Source organism: Cimex lectularius, unplaced genomic scaffold (genome assembly GCF_000648675.2).
Source record: "Cimex lectularius strain Harlan isolate CLEC.00 unplaced genomic scaffold, Clec_2.1 scaffold420, whole genome shotgun sequence".
In the NCBI taxonomy this organism is placed as follows: domain Eukaryota; kingdom Metazoa; phylum Arthropoda; class Insecta; order Hemiptera; family Cimicidae; genus Cimex; species Cimex lectularius.
The window spans coordinates 136482-163485 of NW_019394196.1; positions in this window are offsets into that span (position 1 = coordinate 136482).

Genomic DNA, 27004 nt, shown 5'->3' on the forward strand with positions numbered 1-27004 from the left:
TGAAAAATTTTAAATTACTTGGTTGGAAGTTTCATTCTGTTTTTGAAATACATAATAGCCTTTTAGAAGAAAACGAAAAGAGAGTCTTATACTCAAATATAGAAGGCACTATAATAATTTTGTTTTGTGCTTGAAAATGGCGCTTTTGTTCATTTTTACCATTAGCACCTTGTCATCTGATTTTCACTGACTATATAGTTTGTCAGTGAACGGTTTTCAAAAGTTTATTCCTAATGGAATGTAGTTCCTAATCTTGAGTTATCGTCAGTTTTACAACTGTCCCCCCCCTCGTCGGGTAGAACCTTTACGCCCCATTGTCTCTAAATAACCCCGACACCCGTAAAACAATCTTTTAACTGCCCCTACCTAAAAGCTTAGAGAGCTTTTAAGGCGCGATCTCCTCTTTTGATGATTCCATCAAATGAAGGAATTTGTCGGCTCCCGGTCTCGTAAAGAGTGTAAGCTTCGGATATAGAATTTTTACGGCAACTCCTTCCGTCACTACAGGCCCCACATCATGGTTATCAAAACATCTTTATATCACAAGGCAAAAAAAAAGTTTCGAAACCGAGGCACGTTGGCACTTTGTTGCTATATAATTCGTCAACTTGAACATTGTGGGATTCGGCATTCTAGTTCGCCCTTGATATAACTGTCACCATACAAACAAAAGAATTGACCAAATTTGCAGTTCCATGCACTCGAATATGCTAATTCGATCGGACCTCCCGGAATGATGATTTGATTGAATTCAAATTACGTGTACGAGCCTTTTTTTAAATTTTTTATATACGATAGCAAGGATTTTTTTCACGATGATTTATTCATCAGCCGGCCGGGCAGTTTTTTTGTCAAGCCCATTCCGGGGATAATACGTCTGAAAGGATTAAGTAGATTAAAATCTCCGCCTTAGCCTCCAACAGCCCAGGTTAATTCAACACCAAATAATAAGATATTGTAGGTAATTTTCAAACAAAAAATTTACTTTGGCTGTTAAATATTAAACTATTATTATTCGTTAAGACTTCGGCTACTTACCTCATTTTCAGTTTTTGAAGTATCGACCACTTTTTTATTTACGAACACTCTGAATCAAGGTATGATATTGAAGAAGAAAACAAATTGTGTTGCTACTGCCAAGTTTTCGACCTATTTTAAGGTCATCATTAGGGCAAAACAACCTTAAATATCTCTACAGATGGACATATTTAAGTTTTTCTACAGGCGATCTCAAATTTCCTTAAGACCGATTCAGTCCAAACATTGCCAAGGTATAAGGTCAAAAGATAGATAGAGTAAGGAGAACGATAGTATAAAATGTAAAATGTAGAAAACAAACAGAGAAAAACTAAGAACGGGAAATAATACGAAAGAGTGCAAGGGCACAAGCATGTGATAAGGAAAGTGTAGGGGACACAAAAGTAAGGGAGAGAGGGACTAAGAGATAGATAGATAGATAGATAGATAGATAGATAGATAGATAGATAGATAGATAGATAGATAGATAGATAGATAGATAGATAGAAGAGAGAGAGAGAGAGAGAGAGAGAGAGAGAGAGAGAGAGAGAGTACTAAGAAAAAGAAATAATTGGAAAGAGGTACATGTAAGTGATAAGGCAAGTGTGGGAAACAAAAGAATGATAGAGCGAGATTGGAAGAAACAGAGAGAGAGAGAGAAAGAGAAAGAGAGATAGACAGACAGATAGGCAGGCAGGCAAGCAGAGAGAGGGAGAGAGAGAGAGAGAGAGAGAGAGAAAGAGAGATAGACAGACAGATAGACAGGCAGGCAAGTAGACAGACAGACAGAGAGAGAGAGAGAAAGAGAGAGAGAGAGAGAGAGAGAGAGAGAGACAGAGAGAGAGAGAGAGACAGAGAGACAGGCAGGCAAGCAGACAGACAGAGAGAGAGAGAGAGAGAGAGAGAGAGAGAGACAGAGGGAATGAGAGAGAGAGAGAGAGTACTAAGAAAAAGAAATAATGGGAAAGAGGTACATGTAAGTGATAAGGCTAGTGTGAGAAACAAAAGAATGATAGAGCGAGATTGGAAGAAATAGATAGAGCGAGAGAAAGAGAGAGGGTGAGAGGGAGAGTGAGAGAGAGACAGACGGACCAACAGACAGAGAGAGAAACAGACAGACAGCCAGAGAGAGGGAGAGGGAGAGAGAGAGAGTGACAGACGGATAGAGAGAGAGAGACAGACAGACAGCCAGAGAGAGAGAGGGAGTGAGAGGGTGAGAGGGAGAGAGACAGAGCAAACAGTATTGTTACATACTGTTACAATCCTTGTATTGGTACTGAATCGGTCTTCAAGTAAATCTGAAATCTCCTGTAAAAAATTTTACAGTCAATCTCTAGGCATATGTAGCATTGTTTTGCCCGGATCATGACCTTGAAATAGGCCGAAAGCTCGGCAGTAGCAACTAAATTTGCTTTCTTCTTTAAGACCATACCTTGATCCAGTGTTCTTACTTACCTCGAGTTAGTTGCTTGCATTGGTCTCGCTCATGAAATGGTTCAAAACAGCTCCGAAGCAGGATAAATTTAAATGTGTATGAAACGTTTTTCTGTCAAGCCACGATCTTCCATATCAATTATAAAATTTGAAATCCTGTCTGGTCTCCCACACACAGACATTCATGTTCAAACCCTCTTCATGTAGAACTAGGCGAAATAAAAGAAGCAATTGTTTCCGAGCAATGTTGAACAATGGAGAATAGACTTGTGCAATTTTTCACGTAATATCCGTTTTCCGACTTAACTAATCCTATTTTTATGACAGCACTGTGCTACTTTCTGTTCATTCCTGCATAAAAGGCGTCGCCTTCGGTGGGTCAGTATAATTGAATTATTGATGTGAACGACCCATATTCACCAACGGTGTCTCGAAGGCCATTAGCGACCGATAAACGATTGACTGCATCTTCCGTACCCGTTACTTGCAGAACATAATCCTTTTATTCCATTGATACCACTCGGTGGCCTGGATTCTATAAGTGGAAACTTGGTCGATATCGTTCCGTAAAAATTCCAAAGAGCTTTTACAAACTATTGTTGCTTCCTGACCGTACCTACGCCTACAATTATGCATGCCCTACATTGTTGGAGTCTTCCATTACAGCTTCGGCTTCCTGACGTTCAGAATCGCAGATAGGACAATTTTTAATGAACCATCCAGACCTGACATGGTTTATTTATTTTTCATGGTAATACCTGTAGGTCAGCTCTCGTTCGATTAGTTTAAAAAAACCCGGGCCACTTTTAAATATTCCTAATGGACACTATACACTAAATCGAGTTGTCAATTGAACGCATTTAAACAAGTCGTTATCACCGATTCACCGTTCATCGCCCATGAGGTAATGATAGAAGTTAATCTAAGTTGGCGGTTGACAATGGCTCCCGACTGCCTTTGCATTGTTTACACGTCCGGTGTAACGAGCCTCCCCCGGCGTCGATGAAAGCTCGTGAGATAATCCAGGCTCACCGTTAAGCTGTAACCAAATCCGTCCATGGTGATAAACCTTTCGGGATGGAATCCCTGTGCGAAATGCCCAACTTTTACGGGGTGAAGCCGTCTTGCCCTTGCTGTACCTGTTTCTATCAATAATATAGAGTAAGGAGAACGATATATATAATTANTGTATATATATATATATATATATATATATATATATACACACACACATATATAATGGAAGCGAGGAAAACAGAAAATAAACTGTGAGAGAAAAACAAACAAAGAGAAACAATAAACGAAAGAATAAGGGCACAAGCAAGTGGAAGGAAAGCGTGTGAGACACAAAAGTAAGAGAGAGAGAGAGAGAGAGAGAGAGAGAGAGAGAGAGAAACAGACAGACAGGCAGAAAGAAAGATATACAGATAGAGGGAGAGAGAGAAAAAAACTAAGAAAAAGAAATAATGGGAAAGAGGTACATACAAGTGTGAGGCAAGTGTGAGAAACAAAAGAATGATAGAGCGAAATTGGGAAAGAGAAAGAGCGGGAGAAAGAGAGAAAAGAACTAAGAAAAATAAAGAATGAAAAGTGGTACATGCAAGCAAGTGATAAGACAAGTGTGAGAAACAAAAGAATGATAGAGCGAGATTGCGAGATAGAAATAGAGAGAGAAAGAGAGAGAGAGAGAAAATAACTAGAAAAGGAAATAATGGAAAGAGGTACATGCAAGTGATAAGGCAAATGTAAGAAACAAAAGAATGATAGAGCGAAATTGGGAGAGAGAAAGAGACGGGGAGAGAAACAAAGGAGAGAGAGAGAGAGAGAGAGAGAGAGTGAGTGAGTGAGAGAGAATAGAACTAAAAAAAGCAAGTGATAAGGCAAGTGTGAAAAACAAAAGAATGATAGAGCGAGATTGGAAGAAACAGAGAGAGGAAGAGAAAAAGAGAAAGACGGAGAGAGAAAATAACCAAGAAAAAGATACAATGGGAAAGAGGTACAGCAAGTGATAAGGCAAGTGTGAGAAACAAAAGAAAGATAGAGCGAGATTGGAAGAGAGTGGGAGAGATAAAGAGAGAACTAGAAAAAAAAAATAATCGGAAAGAGGTACATGCAAATGATAAGGTAAGTGTGAGAAACCAAAGAAACAGAACGAGATTCGAAGAGAGAGAGAGAGAGAGAGAGACAAGAACTAAGAAAAATAAATAATGGGAAAGAGGTACATGCAAGTGATAAGGCAAGTGTGAGAAACAAAAGAATGATAGAGCGAGATTGGAAGAAACAGAGAGAGAAAATAACTATGAAAAAGATACAAAGTTAAAGAGGTGTAGGAAGTGATAAGGCAAGTGTGAGAAATAAAAGAAAGATAACAAAGATTGAGAAAGAGCGAGAGAGGGAGGGAGAGAGTGATTGAGAGGGGAGAGAATGACGATATAGAAAATGCACTAATATTTTTTGGGGCCGCATAAGTATGCTTTAACACGAAAGGTCTAATCAATTTCAGAATAGTAATAAAGAAAATTTGCTGTTTTCTTCTCCAAACAGAGAATTGACTATGAAGATCTCATCAGTAGGTGGTCCTAGAATGTCCAGATTCAACATGAATAATTTCGCTTTAATATAATTTTTTTTTGCTTTCTGTACGAACTGTTTTGGTTGACGGTGCGTAACGGCGACAGATTTCCAACCGGTCACCCTTCACGTTCCAATTTGGGGTCGATCCCCGCTGGATCGCAGGGGCGGCGTTGGTGATCATTCCCAACATAGCTGCTCTATCCCCTTGGCTGTTCGCCCCCCCTTCGGTAATTATTTTTTAATTTTTATTTTAGAATGGACATAGTTTTGAATTTAGAGGAATCAGAAAAGGAAGTCTCGGCTAAGTGACGTATCGTGTTTGTTGATCTTCCCATATGCAACCGCCACGCACGCACTGTTTCTCCCCGATAGTTGTTTATAATTATAGTCCTCTTGAAGTGTGATAGATGGGAATTTCCGAGGTAGTTGTACAAACCGAGTGGTGGAAGGCCTTTAACGTTTTTCGATCCTAGTTCAATTTAATACTCCTATAAAACAGCCGATTGGACTTTTTCGTCACGGTTGTTTCCGCTCTGCCGACCTAACGGGCGGACGGCAAATCCGTTTGATTTTGACTCTTTTTCTCTCTTCTTTTCAATCGTAAAAGGCAGAGATGGAAAGTCGAATCTCACTTGTTCTTAGTATGACATTGAACCCTAAAACTGTTCTTCATTAAATTGTTTGACGAACTGCAAGAAGAATAGAACGACCTCGTGGCCAACGAAACGTGTCAAAACGGAGTTTCCGGCAACGCTTTATGAAATGCCTTTGTTTAATGTCACCGTCACGGCAAAGCGGAAAAACACGATTCTGTCACTTTGAAAAATTGAAACTGTTATTTTCCACGTTTAAAATTAGTTACATGAAATCGCTATTATCGATAAAACAACGTTAGGTAAAAATAGAATGCGATTCCCGGTGAAAAAGGAATGATTTTTAATTCTGCAGGTTTTTTGTACATTTGTGTTATCATACGCCTAAGAAAAATGTAATACGATATATTTATATTTTTATATTTATATTACGATATATACAAACATACAATTTTAACTTAGCATTATCATCTTCAATAAATAAATAAAATATTTAAAAAATCTTTTAGCGTGTTGCAAGTATAAGCAGACTCATAAACGAAAAAGAGGGTGAGAGAAGAAAAGACAGATTGATTGATAGATAGAGACGTAGATAGATAAATTGGTAGCGATAGATAAGAGAAAGAAAGGAAGAAAAATATAATATCGACCTTTAATATTATAACTGTGTATTAAAAAATAGATATAAGCCTAATTTAGAAGAACAAAACCAAACTCATGGATTGAGCCACACAACCCGCCTATTCTACATCGAAGTTGTGATAAACACGGATATAACTTTGATATATCTAGGTGCAATATAGAAAGAAAAAAAAGAAAGAATGAGAGGGAGCGTTTCATTTCACACTGCAGAATTTGATCTGTAGGACCTTTCTAACATGCAAAGATAAAGAGAAAGAAAGAGAGAGAGAGAGAGAGAGAGAGAGAGAGAGAGAAAAGAGAGATTGAGAGCATCATAGGTAGAAGGAGAGAGACAGAGACAATAGACAAAGAGAGAGAGAGGAGAGAGAGGGGGAGGGAAAGAGAGAGATGAAAAAAGAGCGAAGGAGATTGGGAACAGAGAGAGAGAGAGAGAGAGATCATGAGACAGGGAGAGAGACAGAGACCAGAGAGACAAAGAGAGAGAGTGAGAGAGAGGGGGAGGAAAGAGAGAGAGATGGAAAAAAGAGCGAAGGAGATTGAGAACACAGAGAGAGAGAGAGAGAGAGAGAGAGAGAGAGCGAGAGAGAGAGAGATCATGAGTCAGGGAGAGAGAGAGAGAGAGAGAGAGAGAGAGAGGAGAGAGAGTGAGAGAAAGAGGAGAGAGAGTGCGAGAGAGAGAGAAGAGAGATTGAGAGCATCAGAGGGAGAGGGAGAGAGACAGAGACCAGAGACAAAGAGAGAGAGAGAGGAGAGAGAGGGGGAGGGAAAGAGAGAGATGAAAAAAGAGCGAAGGAGATTGGGAACAGAGAGAGAGAGAGAGATCATGAGACAGGGAGAGAGACAGAGACCAGAGACAAAGAGAGAGAGAGAGAGGAGAGAGAGGGGGAGGGAAAGAGAGAGATGATGAAAAAAGAGCGAAGGAGATTGGGAACAGAGAGAGAGAGAGAGAGATCATGAGACAGGGAGAGAGACAGAGACCAGAGACAAAGAGAGAGAGTGAGAGAGAGGGGGAGGAAAAAGAGAGAGAGAGAGATGGAAAAAATTGCGAAGGAGATTGAGACCACAGACAGAGAGAGAGAGAGAGAGATCATGAGACAGGGAGGGAGAGAGAGAGAGAGGAGAGAGAGTGAGAGAGAGGAGAGAGAGTGAGTGAGAGAGAGGCGAAGGGAAAGAGAGAGATGGAAAAAAGAGCGAAGGAGATTGAGAACAGAGAGAGAGAGAGAGAGCACTAGGAAGGATTGCGTGTGATAAAGACAGAAGTGATGGTGATAGAGACAATTCCACTATCATCACACATTGTACAGAAATTTAAGACAAGATAAAAATATTGTAAATTGAATTTATAAAAATGTCGCTTGTATCTGATATTGGAGACGCCATCAGACGCAAGTGAATAGTGAATATCTCTTGCTGTTTGTTCCTGAGCGTCCAGGGTTCCAAGGTGTGTGTAATACGCGGCAAAATAAGCCTCGATTTTGTCGAGGAAATTATTCGAGAAAAGGATCCGACGGGCTTAAAGCCACGGAAGGAATGCCGTTCGGCGTAAAACGGGCTATCCTTCGGACAATGGCCGTGGATAAGCCGTCACAATGGGCTTACCTCTGCTTACTCCTGTTGCTCTTCTTCTGTATATTATATCGGTGGGATCGGTTCTTTTCACGGGCCCGCTCTGCTTTTAGAACTTGTAACAACAGAAATTCTCAACAACTCGTGACCAAAATACAGCTGCCTTCCTTTACCCTTGTTTTGACTTGTTTAATTATTTACGGCCACCCCTCCGTTCGTGGAAAAAGACGGGCATACTTCGGACAACCCCTTTCCAGAAATAAAGAGATAAAACATAAAACATAATTGATATGGTGTGATAACTCAATAATTTTATAGACTATCAAGGAAAGTACAATAAAAAAGACCAAATATGTTAAACTTTGGGTAAAAATAAAACTCTCTCTCTCTTTCTCTTTCTCATGATCTGTCTTTCTCTTTCTCATGATTTTTCTCTCTCACTCTTTCTCTCTCTCTCTTTCCTCTCACTCCTTCTCTCTCTTTCTTTTTCTCATGATCTCTCTCTCTCTCTCTCTTTCTCATGATTTCTCTCTCCCTCACTCTTTTTTTCTCTCTTTCCCTCACTCCCTCACTCTCTCTCTCTCTTTCTCTTTCTCATTATTTCTCACTCCCTCACTCACTTTCTCTCTCCTCTCTCCTTCTCTCTGTCTCGCTTTTTCTCTGTTCTCAATCTCTTTCCCTCACTCACTCACTCTCTCTCTCTCTCTCTCTCTCTCTCTCTCTCTCTCTTTCTTTCTTTCTTTCTTTCTCTTTTTCTCTGTTCTCAATCTCTTTTGCTTTTTTACATCTCTCTCTTTCCCTCACTCACTTTTTCTCTCTCTCTTTCCCTTACTCACTCTCACACTCTCTCCCCCTCCCTCTCTCCCTCTCTCCTCCTCCCTCTCTCCCTTTCTCAAGTTAATAAGAGTTACACCTTGCTTAATTAAAAATAAATCTATCTAAATGGAATACACCCACCATATAATTATGTAACGTGTAATTATGTTTCACCCAATAAAACGCAGTAATATTTCAAGATTAATAAAGTTCGTTATTTAGTACACAACTTTTAACGTTTAATTAAGTCGTAAAGACATACAAGGTTGTTATGAAATGGATGAATTGGATGAAAGACAAGCTTTATGTGAGGGCACTTGAAGTTAAAAAGAGGCTTCATCTCGAGTTTTTAAATGATGAATTTCTAGTATTGTCAGTGTTGGTTGCTTCAAACAATGCTAGCGTACCCGTTTTGAGAAAAAAAATCCTCGTGTCAAATTGGGGTATTTACCTCCAAGTCATCGGTGTTTACACACGAAGGGCCTGGCTTGGTCCCCTGGAGGTTATTTACGGCCGGGAGAGCAAACTCTAATTTTTCTCCCTCCGGGGCTAACTATGAATAAGGGGACGAGCCGGACTAGGAAGTAAGTAAATTACTTTCGCCTGATTTATGTCACGGTGAGGAGGCCGCGTGGGATAAGACGCCGGACCAGATTAAGTCCCACTGATAAAAAAAAAACCCAAGTCCGAAACAAAGATAAACACTGTTAGGCCCAACGCTAAAATGGAAAGAAGGGACCTCAAGCTGGATTGCTGATGAAATTGAAAGTTAAAACAAGTTGAAAATCAGGACAATACTGAACAAGTGATTCAGGATGTTGTGTCTAAGTCCGGCATCCATTTCCGGTTTGAACTTTACACGCTTGTTTTCACTGTTGCATGTCCTGGGTCACGGTCACCGGTGAAACAAATAAATAACCAAACTTTTTTGAATTAGGGATGAATCAGCTGAGAATATTGCAACCAGTCACGGGGCATTCAAGCATCACATACACTCGAAAAAAATTTCCTGCATTCAAAATTTACGTAGATGGGCACTGCCTCTCCAGGCCCACAATGCCTATATATTAGATGTATGCTTGCGTATTCATGTGATATTTCATAAATGAAGGCTAAAAACTTAAACAACTATCGTTCTCTCTCCCTTTCTCTCTTTCCCGGATGTTCTTAAAGATGTTAAATGATGTAAAATAAGGGGTCGATACCATTTACCATATCACAACAAAACGTACGCCATCAAATGCAACATACTTTGATACAATACTTACAAGAACGTCTACTAGCTCTCTATAAAGATCCAACTATTTTATTTTGAGGGGCACATCGAACTCTGTGACTGTCTCTGTCTGCATTTGACGTTCTTTTTTACTTCCTCTCTATCTCTTTCTCTTGATCTCTTTCTCTCTCTTTCTCAATCTCTTTCGCTCTTTTTCCGTCTCTCTCTTTCCCTCACTTATTCTCACACTCTCTCTCTTTCTCACTCTTTCTGAATCTCTTTTGCTCTTTTTCCATCTCTCTGTTCCCCTCACTTACTGTCACCTTCTCTCTCTCTCTTTCTCACGTTGTCTCTCTCTTTCTCTCGCGCTCTCTTTTTCATTAACTTTTGCTCTTTTTCCATCTCTCTCTCTTTCCCTCACTTATTCTCACACTCTCTCTTTTTCTCACTCTTTCTGAATCTCTTTTGCTCTTTTTCCATCTCTCTGTTCCCCTCACTAACTGTCACCCTCTCTCTCTTTCTCACTTTGTCTCTCTTTCTCTCTTTTTCATTATCTTTTGCTCTTTTTCCCTTACTCTCACCCTCTTTCTCTCTCACGATCTATCTCTCTCTCTCACTCACGATCTCTCTCTCTCTCTCTCTCTCTCTCTCTCTCTCTCTTTCGCTCTTTTTTCATCTCTTTCTTTCCCTCACTTACTCAAACTCTCTCTCTCTCTTTCTCATAATATCTCTCTCTCTCTCTCTCTCCCTTTCTCTTTCTCAATCTCTTTCACTCTTTTTCCATCTCTTTCTTTCCCTCACTTACTCTCACCCTCTCTCTCTCTTTCTCATGATCTCTCTCTCTCTCTTTCTTTCTCTCTCTCTCTCTCTCTTTCTCTTTCTCAATCTCTTTCACTCTTTTTCCATATCTTTCTTTCCCTCTCTTACTCTTACCCTCTCTCTCTTTCTCATGATCTCTCTCTCTCTCTCTCTCTCTCTCTCTCCCCTTTCTCTTTCTCAATCTCTTTCACTCTTTTTCCATCTCTTTCTTTCCCTCACTTACTCTCACCCTCTCTCTCTTTCTCACGATCTCTCTCTCTCTTTCTCTCTCTCTTTCTCTTTCTCAATCTCTTTCACTCTTTTTCCATATCTTTCTTTCCCTCACTTACTCTTACCCTCTCTCTCTTTCTCATGATCTCTCTCTCTTTCTCAATCTCTTTCTTTCCCTCACTTACTCTCACCCTCTCTCTCTTTCTCATGATCACTCTTTCTCTCTCTCTCTCAATCTCAATCTCAATCTCTCTCTTTCTCTTTCGCTCTTTTTCCATCTCTTTCTTTCTCTCACTTACTCTCACCTTCTCTCTCTTTCTCATGGCCTCTCTTTCTCTCTCTGTCTTTCTCAACCTCTTCCGCCCTAAGGAATGAGACGAAAAATATGTAGCTATAGATGAGGTACAACTATCAGGTTTAGCAAATATTATTTTATAATATTACCTCTTACGGTAGGTCACAAGCACATTTTTACAGTAACATCTGACGTATGTGCGATCAGCATCATAGCCAAAAGACGATACTTTTTCAAAATATTGGCAAATGGCTTCATAATCAATTCTCGTTTACAGAAAATATAGTAGAAAAATTGAAAATGGTAGACAAAATCTATTAGATATTATTTCAATTGAAGGCTGTTGAACTTGTTCTGCAGCATGGAATTTTATTTGCGAACAGATAGTTTTCGACTCAGGACATGAGTCTTCTTCAGTGTTAATTATATTTGTCTACACCGTGGACTTCCCAACAATGTGTATTTCATATGTCTAGAATAAGGAAAGTGCTTGTAAAACGTTTAGATAAAAATGAGGTACAAGGACCTATCACGTGTATTGACGTCGCAAATGTCAGCCTAAACAGGCTTAACACTACAGGAGGTCATTAGGTCAAAGTAAGTAGGGTGGTTTATGTGCATATTTACATATCACGATGAATATATATAAACATAGAAAATGCTCTACCTGTTAACACGTAAACTTTATAGATGAATATGTGTTTTTGCTTGTACTTTATAGATTGACCTACAGATCGATATTAATCTAGGTCGAAGGGTATAGTTTTTCTTAAGATTCCAGATCGGTTTTATAGTCAATTGACAGGATTCGATCTGCCACCCCTGTAAGAGGACCGCGGAAAACGGGTCAAAAGATTTTTTTTGTCAGCTTCACCTTACCTGTGCCCCAAGTGGGGAGCCGGCTACTCCCGCGAGAGAGTGGGGACGCCCTTGCCTATTGTGTACAGACAGACGAACATGCAGTCTCTCCGCGTCTTTCTTTCCATGTGGAACCACATACGGTAGTTTTAGCCGGCGTGTAATCTCAACGACGTCTCTGGATACACGCAACACCGGTAACTAAAATGTCTTTTACAACCCTCAATCGTAGAATTCCTGTTCCGACCTGACACGACATGTCCTTTGATTTTCTTAATCAAATTCGTACTTTTTTTTATCAAGGCCTTTTTCCAGGACTGCAACAATAAGCAGTTTGGGGATTTTTCTCCCAGCAGGCAATAAAATCTTAGTAGATATTGAAATTTGGAGTTTTGTATACTTTGATCTGACATGTTTGTTTACCATAAGGAAAATGAAATTAATTTCCTTTTCACCCTGCCAATCAATAACAGCAGTTTATTCCTAAATTTTTGAAAAACTTAAAATTCCACAAGGAATGAACTGGAAGATTTTTTCTTGCAAAGCAATGATCATCTACATTTTCAAAAATTTTCATCCAACAGAAAATTTATTTTTAATTTTCATATTATTTTTATTGGTATATATTTACTTTTTAACTTGCAGCAAACTTTATTCACATATGGGTCATTATGGGTCAGGTTTCATCCGGGAAAATAAAATACTACTTTTACATTTCAAATATCTCGATGAATCGATTGGAACAATTTTCTTTGATAATAATTCTTGAGCAAAACTCGTAAAAAATAAATAACAAATGGGTATATAAATAAATAAACAATGTAACAGATTTTTCTCTGATAGACATAAAAACTCTATTCTGATCTGTGTCATTTCTAAGATAGAATTTTCTTTATTCTCTGAAAAACGTAATTCATAAAAATTTCCGGTCGTGGGTTCGAATCCCGCTCGTGACACTGACTTTTTTCATCCGAAACCTTACATAAAAAGAATAATTAATTGAAAGTAATACATAAGTCCACAATCTTGATTATAAGAATCCTTCCGTAAAAAAATAAAAACAACATAAAAACTCGTAACAATTGTATTTTAATCTATGCTAGGATCACAAGGACAAAAACAAAAAAGGAAATTTGAATTTTTAATTTCGTTTCCTCTTTCAAGTTTTAAGACAAGAATTTACATACAAATCGTTAGTTTTCTGTTATATCTTAAACTTAGCCTTCTTGTATAGATGAAATAAACATATTCATAAAATGATCTTTCAACTAGCAGAAAATATAATTTAAAATTATTCAGAAATAGTGAGATATTCAGTTGAGAATTTGTATGTTGTTATTATTATTTTTTTTTATTTTTTATTTTTTTTAACGGAAGGATTCTTATAATCAAGACATCGGGATTGTAGAAATCATTATGTATTACTTTAAATTAATTCTTCTTATTATGTAAGGTTTCGGTTGAGATATCTGAATATCTCACTGGCACTCTCAACACGACACGCAAGAATGGCACAATTACACAGAAGACAAACACTTCGAGCCCTGAAGATGATCTCAATAAAGATCGAAACGTTGGCACGATAAAGAAAATGTTTTTCTGAAACCTACATCAAACCAGACCGCACCTCACGATTTCTGAATAATTATCGATTAACTAACCTCCACACATAATCTAAAATAAAATAATAAATGTTGACATAAAAAATATATTAGTGAGTGACCATTTTGTTGGAAATATTGGCAAAAAAATCATTAAAAAAATACTTTGATCTGACCTGTGTCTTGTTGAACACACACGAATAAAAATTTTATATTCTTCAAAATCTGATGAATTTACTGTTATGAATAATCGCAAGTATTTTAAGCCAAAAATGAAAACCAAACAAATTAATATCAATAAGGAAACTACATGCAACTATTTTTATTTTTAACCTGTTTGAGTACAAACAGGAACACAAAACAAAATTTAAATGTTCGTTTCCTTTTTAGCATGATATGACAGGGGTTTAAACATAAATCGATGTTTTCCTTAATATCTTCGTTCTTCTACAAATAAGCCTCTTCGTAAAACACCTCTTTATTATTTATTTAATTTTCTTGTAAGAAAATTTATCAATGGACGAAGTCCCTTTCTACATGTCTCGATGAATTTATTGGCACAATTAGTTAAAAGTATTTAAAGAAAAAATCTTTTTAAACCAAACATAAGCAAATTGATAACAATATTTTGTCTAAAGTAGTATAGTCCAAGCTATGGAACTCCATAATAGAGAATCTGTGTTTGAAGAAAGCTTCTTTTAGTTCCAGCACTGTGCAACAATGTTCAAATAGTGCTGGAACTAAAAGATATTTTCTTCAAACACAGATTCTCTAAATTAATAACAGCTTTTTTTTTATCTTTGTTCTGTTTGATCCCAAAGAATAAGAACTTTTCATTTTGGCCTCCTCGTTCACTTTTTAGGAAAAATGTTTACGCATAAAGCGTAATGGTGTCCATAATTACTTAAATGGATTTAAGTAAATCCAAAATTTGAGTAAATGGATTAAATGGATGCAACTGTTTTCCATATTAAATAAGTATCTTCATAAAATACCTTTTCTCTGTCAGATAATGTAATATGAACAATATCATTGAAGTTTTTCATTTCTTTTATTAAAACGTAATATTTCTTGATTTTGTTAGTTTGTTAGTAAAATATCTGATCTGTGCCACCCTCGAGGCACAGAAAATTTGTCTTTTTGCTCTGTGTGCGTTTTTTCCACAACTTGAATGGATTTAAACTGCAATGTTTTCTGACTAGTTCATAAGTAAAAATTCTCCACAAAAAATAACAAAATAACTACAGACAACTTATGAGCAATTGAATTCTTATTTTTGCCAAATGTAATCACAAAGAAAAAGGAAATATTGAATTATTGTTTTCTCATTTCACATTAGAAGCAGAAAATTAAGCATTTACTCTTTGATCATTGTTTTTCATGAAGTTACGTTTGTTAACATGCAAAAACACAATTTTTTAGCTTTAGGCTAAAACAACTTTGGAATTTCGAATTACAAAAATCATATTTTTACTAATACGTAATTAGATTCAATGAGATGGGAAGTTAGTGTCCGAGTGGATCGAAGTCACAATAGCTCAAGTGATAGAGCAGCGGCGAATCTACCGAAGGTCGTGGGTTCGAATCCCGCTCGTGACACTGACTTTTTTATATCAACTAAAAACCTTAATTAATTGATAGAGACGTAATTAGGTTATCAGGAAGGATGTAGGAACGAAATTAAAAGAAAACATCAACTTTATGTTGTTTGGTCGGTTACAAGGGCTGCAGAACACAGATTTCACAGTCGATGATTATTCAGAAATCGTGAGATGCGGTCTGGTGTGATGTAGGTTTCAGAAAAACATTTTCTTTATCGTGCCACCGTTTCGATCTTTTATTGAGATCATCTTCAGGGCCTGGGATTTACAAACATTGTTTACATTTAACAAATACATGTAGGGCGTGGAAAAAAGTGAAATTTAATTATTGGGTTGTCCGGAAAATAATGCAGGATTTTGGTATTAAACAAAAAAAAAGAAACTAGTTACTTTAAAGCAATGTTCTTTAATCAAAATNTAAAATCCTGCATTATTTTCCGGACAACCCAATAATTAAAATTTAATTTAATTTTTTTAAATTAAAAAAACAAAACAAAGTTGATATCAGTTCAAAGAAAAAAATTGAATACATATTTGTGAACAATCTTAAAAATTTTCGCCTCCGAGTTTTTTTTAAATCACAGAAATTGTGATAACTTTGACAAGACTACACTGATCTGCCTCTAAAGGGGTTAGAACCGATAGAATCAACAGCGAGACAAGGCGGACCGGATGTTTTAAAATCGGTCCTATCTATTTGAATCATAGGAAACTTAATAAAACATCCCTACTTTAATTTATTTTAATAGAAAAGAACTTAGCGTCTAAACGGTCTCGATTAGTCTGCGGGTGGACGGGTTTTTATTGAGCTTACTAACTTTCTTAAAATTATTTTCGCCATTGATCATTCTCCTTGTGTGGTTTACGTCTGTTGACTATCTAAAAATCTTTGGACGTTAAAAAAAAAGAAAAAAAGTAAAGGCGATTTGAATGAAAAACGACCAACGCACATGTATATTTAATATTTTCTGGAGCTGGTAAGAAAGATCAATAACGTAATACAATAAATAATATTGTTATCAGTTCTCTTATCATTTTTTGTATATCTTATAAGAAAATAATTTAAAAAATCAAAGAAATCAAATTTAATAGCCGAGAGAATTTTCGAATGGATCTAAGCTAGACACTTGTTGATTGTGTGTCCAATCAAACCAGCGACCCCAATGTAATTTATGTTAGATCCTACATTAAGCATAGGCCCTTCTTAAACAATCCAGCTCCAAGTGTTGTTGTTTTTAATGGGATAAGTTTTGCCATTTTGCAAGTAGTTTTGCTAATAAAGATTTTTCTTGCTGTAATTGATAAGCGGAGGTTCTTCCTCATCGCTATATTCCACTTGAGACTATCAATGAGTCATGTGTGAAGGATGTCATAGTTGATAAAAACTATTGATAAATTAACTAATTGCTTTCAGTATATTCGATTATTTTATTGTATTTTCCTCTTTGGGATTGTGGTCCATTTTCCCTCGGCAATGCAAAGATCAACAGGTCCGTGGGACCACGCTTTGTTTAAATATTTACCGATCTGGATCTGAAAAATCAAAAGCCCTCCCTTATACGAACCTATTCCGAATGAACTGTCCCTTCTGAACGACGAAAGGTTTAAGATTTGAACAGGCAAAATTTTATTTTCGAACTCGTAATTGGCCTCGGCAACGTGACTGTTCCGATCCGTCTGAATCGCACGGTGGAATGGAAAGTCGGCTCTCGCTTCTTCATTCACAGAATCCACCTATTCACGTAATGCTCGTTTATTCCAGTCGTCCTTCGGTGGTTCGTCAGTTCCTGCTTTTCGTCTCGGCTCGCCTATTCCGGGGAAGCTAATTAAACCCGGTGAAGAGTCCGGTACCTCGTTTTTTCATCTTGGTATCCCTTGGACCGTACGACGCGATCCAATTAAGACTTTGAACAACATGGAATTGTGTACAAAAAGCGAATTGCACTTTGGACGGTGTCTAGTCCACCCATCCTTACAAAACAAACTCCTTATCATTATTTTTCATGGCGGTATGTGAATATTGTATTAACACAAAAAGTCAAAAATTTTTGTTGACGCATACATAGAAAACAATAGTACCTACCGCGTTTGAGATGGTTTGAACTCTCGAAAAATGCTGCCTGTAGCCTCGCCCTGCTTATAACCTTGAAGTCACACTACTATAATAAATCCATTATATTTAGTGGTCTATTGACCAAATTACGCCGTTCAATTAATTAATCTTTTTATGTAAGGTTTTGGTTGAAAGAAAAAGTTAGTGTCACGAACGGGATTCGAACCCACGACTTTCGGCTAAATACGCCGCATTTCATTTGTTGTCGAGAATCGAATCCTGATTACAGGACATTTGAAAAATGGCAAAAAGAGGGAAAATTCGAAAGGTAGGTTGAAGTGGGAAGTTGGTGTCCGAGTGGATCGAAGTCACGATAGCACAAGTGGTTAGAGCAGCGGCGTATTGAGTCGAAGGTCGTGGGTTCGAATCCCGCTCGTGACACTAATTTTTTCATTTCAACCAATACCTTAACATAAAGATTATAAATAGAATATTGTGAGCTTTCCTCTTAACCATCGGGTGACAAATTAGAAATTTTCTGCTGCCGCAGGGTGCCAGTAGACCAGGAGAGAATGAACATGTTGACAAATTAAGTGACTGAAAAACCGGGAAAAACACAACTTCGCGAATATGCACTAACGCAGGGAATTGTACAGTTTTTGTAAATTTACTTTAAAAAAATGTAAGTGATAAAACAATGTTTGTCAGAAATAGACGATAGATGCGTTTGGAGTGCATTTCTGAGTGTGAGGGACGGAGAACGTGTCTGTTTGAGTCTGAACCAAATTACAAGAAATCAATTGTTTTTTCAAGTTTTTACGACCAAGATGTGGGCTTGGCATCATAACAAATCGACTGTCTGAAGGTGCAAAGTCAGAGTTGATGAAATACTATAATATAAAATTGCTAAAAATCCTTCTTGGGGAATAATGTAAAAGTGAAAAGTAAAAATCTGACACATACCTACTTAATACAGACTTAATATAATATATTAATTCAAATGCGTAAAAAAAACGTACCCCCTTCGAAAATGTCTTCGCTGGAAAATTTAAAGGTTTCTGTTTTTTTATTGAATGTATTTACATATATACAGTTAATTTATTTGCAGTTTCGTCACCCTGCAGATTTCAAAATAAGGTCCTTTCATATTTGTTATCCTGTTAAGGTTTACTTTTTGGCATAATATACGTAAATTTAAATGCTAAAGAAACAAATCCTCACGACTTCTGTAAAGTAAATAGATAATTTTGACAAGTTTCGGATATAAAACGGATCTAATCTTTCGTCCTTTCGCTTGAATTGGTAAAAAAATTAACCGGACCTAGCCCCAATGGATCGCATCCCTATATATGAATACTGAAATCCCTGTAATAATAATACGGGAATTCATGTTGATTCTATTTCATCAAAATTTAAATACCAGTTGAAAAATATTTAAGATAGGTCAAAAATTTTTACCGAGAGTGAGGTCTAAATACTCACTTATTTTCGTCAAAAAATGTTTACCGAGAGTGAGGTCTAAATACTCACTTATTTTCGTCAAAAAATGTTTACCGAGAGTGCTCGGGACCGCGGTAGCCGAGTGGTTAGCATGAGAGACTCTCACGCCGCGGTCGTGGGTTCGATTCCCACCGTCGCCTCTGGCCCTTTTTTCCCGATAACCCCCAATTTGAACACACAAGAATTCGTACTATGGCTAATATGCAAGATCATAAGGCCAATAAATTAAAAAAAAAAGATAGGTTTGTCATGCTAGTGTTAAAACATTTGCTTGACATACTAACTGTTAGGAGCATACAAACAAGCACACACACACACACACACACACACACACGAATGGGTGACAGGGTCCACCATGACGCTGGAGAAGTTGAGGATGAGGTGTCAATTGTTTCTAATGTCTCATAGGCGAAGAAGTGTTGTAAAAAAATTATGGAATAATATTCCAAGATGTTTTTTCCTGGATGGAAAACAATTAGCCAAAACTACCAACATCCAAGACCCCTTGCACCCACAATGACTTGATTTTTAGGTTTGGACAGAAAGTATCTATTTATTAAATTCTTAATTTATTAAATTATTAAAATTGAGATGGGAAGTTGATATCCGAGTGGACGAGGTCGCGATAGCTCAAGTGGTTGAGCAGCGGCGTATCTAGCTGGAGCTCGTGGGTTCGAATCTCGCTCATGCCATTGACTTTTTTATCTCAACTAAAAACCATAATGAATTGTAATATCTATTTATTTTTTGTTGTTAATAAATCGTATTATTTGCACCTTGGGGTCATAATTATGATTTCAAATAGATTTTATTGTTAAAATTTGCCCTTATTATGTATGAAAAGCGTAAATATGACTTTTTTCACTTTAAATTCTTTGTGTCCCTGGCCATTTTTTAAAAATAATATTTCCATGTTTTTGCCATGTTTTGTTCAAAGTTTCGTTCAAAGTGAGTAAAAGTTACATCCTTGTCACCCAAAATTTCAAGATTCTTCAAGACAATTTTTTATATGAAAAGGTATCATTAGTTTTGTTCTGAACACAATGAAAAAAATGAATTTTTTAAATAGATTTTAATCAAAAGTTAGGGCAGAATTTAGGTAAGGTCATCCCACACTGAATTGATTTTTAGGTTTTCACAGAAAGTGCCTATTTATTATTTTTTGTTAATAAATCGTATTATTACACCTTGAGGTCATAATTATGATTTCAAATAGATTTAATGTTAAAATTTGCCCTTATTAGGTATAAAAAGCGTAAATTTAATTTTTTTTTCACTTTAAGTCTTTGTGTCGCTGGATTTAGCAGTATATCATTGACACACAAATTGAAAATTGAATTTACAGTAAGAAAAGGTTAAGAAATAAACATTTACAATCAATATGTAAAAAGAATATTTCCTTTTTTTGCCAAGTTTTTTTCAAAGTGATTAAAAGTTACATTCTTGCCATTCAAAATATCAAGATTCTTCGATATAATTTTTTATGTGAAAACGTATCGTTAGTTTTCTTCTGAACACAACGAAAAACTGAATTCTTAACTAGGTGTTAATCAAAAGTTAGGGATAAATTTAGGAAGTACCATTGCACACTAACGTGATTTTTAAGTTTTCACAGAAAGTGTTTTTTATTTATTTTTTGCTAATAAACCGTATTATTTGCACTTTGAGGTCATAATTATGATTCCAAATACATTTTATTGTTAAAATCTGCCCATATTGATATGAAAAGCGTAAACATGATTTTTGTTTCCCTTTGTGTCGCTGAACTTAGCAATTAAAAAATAATAATATTTCCATTTTTTTGCCATGTTTTCAAAGTTTCGTTCAAAATGATTCAAAGTTACATGTTTGCAATACAACATAACAAGATTCTTCAAGATAATTTTTTGTATGAAAAAGTATCATTACATTTCTTCTAAACACAACGAAAAAGAGAATTTTTAAATAGAAGTTAATCAAAAGTTAGGGCCAAATTTAGGAAAGGTCATCCCACACTGACTTGATTTTTAGGATTATTTATTTATTTTTTAATTAATAAACCGTATTATTTGCACCTTGATATCATAATTATGGTTTCAAAGAAATTTTTAAAATTTGACGTTATTAGGTATTAAATCCGTAAACATGATTTTTTTTTGCTTTAAATTCTTTGTGCCGCTGAACTTGTGACGCCATTTTTAAAAAAATATTTCCATTTTTTTGCCATGTTTTGTTCAAAGTTTCGTTCAACGTGATTAAAAGTTACATGCTTCTCATACAAAACATCAAGGTTGTTCAAAACAATTTTTTATATGAAAAATCATTATTAGTTTTCTTTTGAACATTTTTTTTTAAATAGATGTTAATGAAAAGTTCAGCCTCAATTTGGGAAATATCATGGCCTCTTTCTTTTCTGTGAAGTGGCTGTTTTTATTCCAAGTGATAATTTATTCAAATTCTATTAAAACCTGGGAATATGGTTATTATATCTAGGATAGATAAAATAACCATATTTCATTTTAGCCTATACATTAAGCATATACACAAATATATAAATATTCGTGTTGTAGTGATGTTTTATGTTCTTTACTGATATGTTTTTAAGTAAATTTTTTCCTGTTTTGTTTGTCGAACTTTCTAGTTTCATATTAGGTCATAATTATATTTCGGCTTGTTGAATTCCAGGTTGAAATTTCCATTTTTGCCGACGTGATAACAGTTCTATCCAGTAGCCAATTTAAATATCCGTTTTAGTACAGTTAGCAGTCCTTTCGGAAGATCGTCCCAATTTCAGAGGGCCGAATTGTAAACAAAAGGATCTCATATCCGAAACATCCGAACTCGCCTGCAGGAGGTCGATCGGCGATCCAAGGACGCGGCCCTTGCATCCTTCGAAAAAATCCGGAACGGATGAATAAAAAAATTGACAAAAAAAGAAGAAAAAGATAAAAGAAGAAGGCATAAACTGAGACGTGCGAACGGTAGAGAGGGAGATGAGAACAGTTAGAGTGCGTATAATTGACTGGTCCGACCGCCCCACTGACCGCTTCCAAATCGCGGGCCTCATCCTCCCACGTGCCTCGGCGGGATGAGCGTGGGAAATATGCGGCGAAAATATGTTTTAATCTTCTCCAACGGTTTGGGCCCAGAGCGGCGCGTATGCCGTGTTTTAAACTTAATCGTGAATTCTTTTGGAAATAGTTTTCACGGAATTTGCATTTTATTAATCTCCCATATCGAAACGGTTCCCTTGTCAAGGCTGCGTCTTCGTAAATTAAATAGTTTCGACGATGCGATGGTCTGACGGATAGGTTTCGGCTTCTTACCCTCTACAGTGGTGTGGTCTAATCAGTATTAAGTCGGGTATCTTTATAAGATCGCAAAAGTTGGAAAGACCAAAATAATCACAAAAGACTATACAGGTTCATAACCCCGTAGGCGCCAAGAGGCTATCTGAGGAAGTCATGAGCTCGGTTTTAAAAAAATACCTACAGTACATAACACCTACATACATTAAAAGAAAAAAAAAGTGGAGGCGCTGTAGGTTTTACTAAAATTAGCAAGGTAGTTGAGGGGAGTAATTTTCCAGACTTAAGGCTTAATTGAACTTACATTAGACAGTATGGTCTATGCTGGTTGAAAAGAGTCACAGAAATGACCCAAACATATTTTTTAAGTCAGAGCTCAACTCCTACTGTATTTTGGGGGAAGTGGTTCTGTCAGTTTTTAAGAGTTCTCTTTTCTTTGGTCCTTTTTCTCCCTTTAGGGACTCACGCATCACCTAAACGCTTTAACTTCTTGGCAATGGGCTACTTTATTTGAGCTCGTTTTTAAGAAGAGGGACTTTGTAAAAGGATGTGTTACTTTGAATAATAGATTCTATTTTAGCAAAAATCCCATTACTACAAACAACCAATTCAATACAACATTAAATCACACAATAAAAGATTTATTCTCCGTAATCATAGTGGTTTTTTTACTGTTCATTAAGCTTGTGCTTAATCGAAACAATGTAAGCTTCCTTGACAAGAATTGTTAACTAATCAGATTTTAATTAATCAGGAAATTCAATTATGATCAATAGGCTGTTCGAGGTTTTTTTATTATGATTACTTTTTAACTTATTTCACCATAGTTTGTTGTTTCAGTTTCATTATCTTTTTTATATGCAATTAGATTTATATAGGTGTGTGTATGATCTTCTACCTATTACTTTTCGTCTACACATTATTTTATTTTTTATTAGTACATATTAGTACCATGTCGTATAAACTATTATTAAATGAAACAAACTAAATGAAGAAAATTCACTAATTTCGTGGTCCGCTTGACCAATTAATACATTACAATTAAATAAGGTTTTAAGTTGAGATGAAAAAAAGTTAATGGCACGAGCGGGATTCGAACACACGATCTTCGGCTAGATACGCCGCTCCTCTACCACTTGAGCTATCGTGACCTCGATCCACTCAGATACCAACTTCCCATCTCAACCGCACCTTTTGAATTTTCCCTCCTTTTTGCCATTTTTCCGATTACACGACATTTCTTTACTTTCTTCATTTATTACAATTAATTAAGGTTTTGATTGAAATGAAAAAGTTAGTGTCACGAGTGGGATTCGAACCCAAGACCTCGGTTCAATACGCCGCTGCTCTAACCACTTGAGCTATCGTGAGTTCGACTTACTCGGACACCCTCATTTCAACCTACAACCTTTCGAATTTTCCTTCCTTTCTGCCATTTTTGGTGTCCGAGTGGATCGAAGTCATAGCTCAAGTGGTTATAGGAGCGGTGTGTTAAGCCGAATATCGTGGGTTCAAATCCCGCTCGTGGCACTGACTTTTTCATTTCACCAAAACCTTACATAAAAAGATTAATTATTTGAAAGAAATAATTTGATCAATAGATCACTAAATATAATGGACTTATTATAATAGTACTTTAAGGTTATAATCGGGGCGAGGCTAGAGGCAGCATTTTTCGAGAGTTCAAACCATCTCAAACACGGAGTTGGTTCCATTATTGGCTTAATCCACTTACAGCAAACGAGACATTTTGATTTTTAATCTATATCAAACTAAAATATACTGTTTAGAGGCAATACGGTCAAATACGGTATCAAATATATCATTTTAAATATTTTTATCAGATAATTTATAATTATATAATTATTCAATTAATTATAAACATGTGTGGTGATTAGTGACCGTTAATCGATAATTATTCAGAAGTCGTGAGATGCGGTCTGTTGTGATGTAGGTTTCAGAAAAACATTTTCTTTATCGTGCCAACGTTTCGATCTTTATTAAGATCATCTTCAGAGCACAAAGTGTTTGTCTTCTGTGTAATTGTGCCATTCTTACGTGTCGTGTTGAGAGTGCCCAAACGACACGCAAGAATGGCACAATTACACAGAAAACAAAAACTTTGAGCCCTGAAGATGATCTTAATAAAGATCGAAACGTTGGCACTATAAAGAAAATGTTTTTCTGAAATCTACATCACACTAGACCACATCTCACGATTTCTGAATAATTATAAACAATTTTTTCGATTTGCAGATATTTTTGTTTGCATATTTATATAATATATGATATATTTACTCAATTAATTATGCATAATTTTTTCGAAATGAAAAATCTGTTTCACAGGTTGGATTCGAACCCACGACTTTCGGCTAGATACGCCGCTGCTCTACCATTTGAGCTACACTGACTTCGATCGCCCATGTCACAAACTGCTCATTTCGATCTCCGATACACAGTACTGCTAATGCTAATCGTTGATAAAAAGTGTTTCTATATAAAGCCGCAATTTGATTACAATTGGAATAAACGGGGGGTCGAAATGGGAAGTTTGTTGCATTGGCGATCGAAGTCACTGTAGCTCAAGGGGTAGAGCAGCGGCATTTTTAGCCAAAAGTCCTGGGTTCCAATCTCTCCTGTGACACAGATTTTTCATTTCGAAAAAAATATGCATAATTAATTGAGTAAATATATCATATATTATACAAATATGCAAACAAAAATATCTGCATATTTCCACCAAAAATGCATGTGATCGCTGACCTCTGGTGGGGTTTGTCAATAAAAGAATAGCTATCTACTCGCTAAGCCATGCGGCACTGAGGACCATTGCATCATCGACGGAAATGTCCGTTTGGGATTGCATTAGAGCCCTGTCAGATATTGGGGAAAATTACCCTTGTTGGGTGCCAGGGCACATAGGGCGGAGGGGCAACGAAGAGACCGATAAATGGCCCTGAACCGTTTTGTGGTTTACCAAACTGCCAAAAAGTCGGATCCATTAGACAATGGATTAAAAACAAGTCCTCCGTTCAATGGGAATGTAGCCCGGGGCAAAAGGATGCAAAAAGTTTTATTAAAGGGCCATAATAACAGTTGGATTGCTAACTGGGCACTGCAGACTACGGAGGCTGTACAGACTCGTTTGCAGAAATAAGCCTGCGCAGATTGCCAAGAAGAAAAAGGAACAGCTGAACACGTCCTCTGTTGGTGCGAAGTAGGCTGAGATTACTAATCCTGGGAAAGGAAAAGTCATGGCCTGAAAGATACACAGCCCTTGAAAATGCTTTGAGTCTGGTAAAAAGCCTCAAACTTAACGAAGAGCTCTACACAAAACAATGGAGATGGACAAGAGACCATACCGGTCGCGGTGCACAGGTCGTAAATAGGCCGGCTCCTGCGTAATCTAAATCTAATCTAACCTCTGGTGGGTAATGCCTAGTTGCTTTGGTACCTAAAGTTACTTAAAGTAGGTAGAGATTTTTAAGTTGGTTATTGGTCCTTACATGATCCTTTATTTGTAAAAAAACGAAAACAAATCAATCAATTAAGGTAGAAGTAGAAAAGTCTGGGAAAAAATACAGACTTTGTGTTGTTTAATGACCTCAACTGGATCTTTTCTACTCCTATCTGATTCATTATTTATTTTTCATCTTCAAACATCATTTGCGCTGTTCTTAACAGTTAAAATTCATTATGTCTTTCCAATTTTTTTGCTGATTTATTTATTGAATATATTAGCAAGTAGGAGGATTTTTGTAAGTGGTATGTCAGACTGTTGTCATCATTCTTTCGGCTATTAGTTACGGCGATGTAATATTTCAGACTATCACCTTGAAAATACTCGAAGCCGGTCGAGAAGGGGAGATTGGCAGTGACTTTGGAGTTCAAGAACACCGCTTTCGATTTCACTCCTGTAAAAGCTCCCCCGCAGTTACGCAAAAAGGAATTCTACAGCTGTTCGTTGTATAACTCCGTGGGCAGAGATCGGCGAGTTTAAGTCAGATTCTCCTCCCCCGATTTGAAAATGCAATTTGTATTGAACTCCATGGGAAGAAGATTGCGGCATCAATCTTTCCCGGGTTCGGAGCACCGTCGTGACTAACGCACCCTCCGTGCAAACAGACTTGACTCATTCTTGCGTCAGGTTCAGACAAAGGTGTCATTAGTCCCTGGAAAAAGGATTGGCGACACTTTTTTCGCGGTTCCTTTGTCTTCGGCCGGCTTGAGTCATCGTCCGTCTCATCCCATTGTAACGCTGGACTAATATTTCTAACAATGGGCGAATCTTCAGCTATCACAATCCTTTTTTTTTGTTATACCAAAGGAATTTCTGTTTATAAACACATTTTTAAATCGCAGACCAAACCCCAGCATCTATATTTTTAAATACTAGGCCTAAAATTATTAAACAGTGCCTAAACGTTCCTGCCAATGGAACCTAGGAACCGACAAAAAACAAACATTTGAAATGGTTTTCTCCTTTGATTTCCAGGTTACATCAGTATAAAATAAATGCACGATAATAATAAATGGGATTAGTTATATAAAAAGTCAAAAGTCAGTAAAGTAGGTAAAAATACATATTTTTGGAAATAGCAAAAATAATTCGGATTCTTTTCAGGCACCCAAAACCTTTAAATATGAATTTAAATACTAATAAAAAAATACGCGGGAACATTTGTTTTACATCCGATATCCGCTGTTACCAATTCCATGGTCCGTGCAGTCCCGCTTTTCGCTTCGTTATTTGAGAAAAAAACGTTCCTCCTTCCAAAGGGCTCTAATAGCAAAGAAAAAATATTTTAAAACACTGTTAAATATGGGATTATATATAAATATATACCAATATTTTGTAGTTACTTAAACAATAATTATATATTAGTATTGAATATTAAACAAAAATTAATTATTCTTTTTAC